We start from the raw sequence: 1,992 nt of genomic DNA on the forward strand, positions 1-1,992 counted from the left end.
GGGGAAAGCCCTGCGAGTCTCCTGCACTGGCCTGGGACTGAGGAGACGGGGGCTTCAGTGTGTGGAAGAGGGGGGAGAAGGAAGACTCAGAATCCCGCAGCTCTTGCTAACACAACTCCACAGGCATGAGGCTGGAGATGAGACCCAGTAACTCTGTCCCAGCGTGGGGAGGTGATCGCAGCTCCACGACAGAGCCTGCAGGGACATCGCTCCTTTGGAAACAAGCTCAAGCGGTGCTGGGGCTGTCTCAGCTCCACATGCTAAGGGCAGGGGAGGGGAAACGCAAGGTCGGTCTGCTCTTGGGCATGTGAAACGATTCCAGGGGCACCAGGAGAACAAGAACTGCTGATCTGTGGAGTACTGACCCAACCACCATGTTGTGGAAGGGAGATTTCTGCACCGAGGGACGGTGCTCACGCTGCTGGAGAGTGGAGACCCACCGCCCCTTCCCTGCCCCTGGGATCGAGCCTCGTCTGGGCCACCAGCCTGAGCAGCATTTGTCTGCTGACAACTCCAAGGTCTGCTCCAGTTCAGGGGAGTCTGCAGCAGCAGCACACAGGCCTGGGTTAGCTGTACCTTCATCAGTCAGGGGCTGCTGGGGAATCTAATTTCCCCATCACCTGCATCAGCCCCTTCTCAAGCACAATAGGCTCACGGGGACATGAAGAAAGGTGGACTGCTGGGATATGAAGTTATTTTGGCAGCATGACAAGCCCCAAGCAAGGTAAAGCCTCTCTGTGCAGGGGCTGCACCCGTGCAGGGAGGAAGATCAGGGTCTCGGCCCGGAAGCTGCCCACCCTGTTAGCTGTCAGCTCTGTGTTCCTGAGGGAGCCCTGGCACCCAGCTTGCTGGATTTACAAAGGTCTCCCCTCTCCCCTTCCACCTCATCTAACCAAAACTAAACAGAAGGAAAGTTTAATAGGCATCTCGGGCCATACATTCTCTTGTCCCACTATGGGAGGCCTATTTAAACTTGATTGACTAAAACTCGGTTGCTGGGTTGGGGAATGCGGAGGCAAGAGACTCAGTCAGAGGGGGTACGGGCGACACTTGAACAATGGTTCAGGGTTCATCGCAGCGTCCAGCCCAGTGGAGCCCTGACCACAAATGTTGTCAGACTTTTCCCGGCATGACTGGTGGAAGTCCTCCCCACAATGTTTATGAACACTTCAAGTAATCATCAATCCTTTTAAGTCTGTTCAAAGACGACAGTAAGATCTGAAAGTCATGCTGAGCTGAGGCTTGTTCACAAGAGGTAAAATTCACAACACTGATGCTGACTTCTCAGATGGCCTAGCTCTGCTTGCACTGTGAAGCCCATCCAATATATCTTCTATATGCATAATAATTTCAAGCTGGCTCCTAGGTGTCCAGTTACTCCTTAAAACTTGATGACATTCCTGGTTGTGAATCAGTTTCTTGAGATGTTCCAAACCAGATAACCCCCTGTCACTGAAAAAGGCAATTCATTTAAATGGAAACTGTTTCTATAACAGGATTTCCCTGTCAATTATGGCTTGAAATCAATCCCTTGATTTACATGATTAAAAGAATGCTTTGAAGAGGCTGAACTAAGGATATAAGAAAGCTGTAAAGCAGAACACAGTGTGCTTCAGGAGAGAGAAATCTCTCTGACACCATCTTTCTGTTGCCCGTTTAACCTTCAACGATTGTGCTGGCAACTTTCCCTGTCAACAAAACACCCGAGTGCCTTGGAAGCGGAAGATCCCAGCTCTTGCTCTCTCTTTTGTTTTCTAGGGCTCTGCGAGGCTTCGGACAGACCTTTGGATCCAGAGAAGCTTCAGACGCTTTGGGGTCCAAAGCAGCACATCCGGGTCGAAGCGCTGGCCTCGTTAGGCTTCCCAGTGCTGCAGGGATGGTGGCCCTTGCTGCGGCCACGAAGCCTGCCGGCTGTCGAGGAGATCGGTGCAGGGGGGGGTCTGAGGCCCTGCATCCCTAGATGCTGACAGACAAAACTCGTGCCAGGGTGCT

Source organism: Alligator sinensis, unplaced genomic scaffold, assembly GCF_000455745.1.
Source record: "Alligator sinensis unplaced genomic scaffold, ASM45574v1 scaffold1558_1, whole genome shotgun sequence".
NCBI classification, from domain to species: Eukaryota; Metazoa; Chordata; order Crocodylia; family Alligatoridae; genus Alligator; species Alligator sinensis.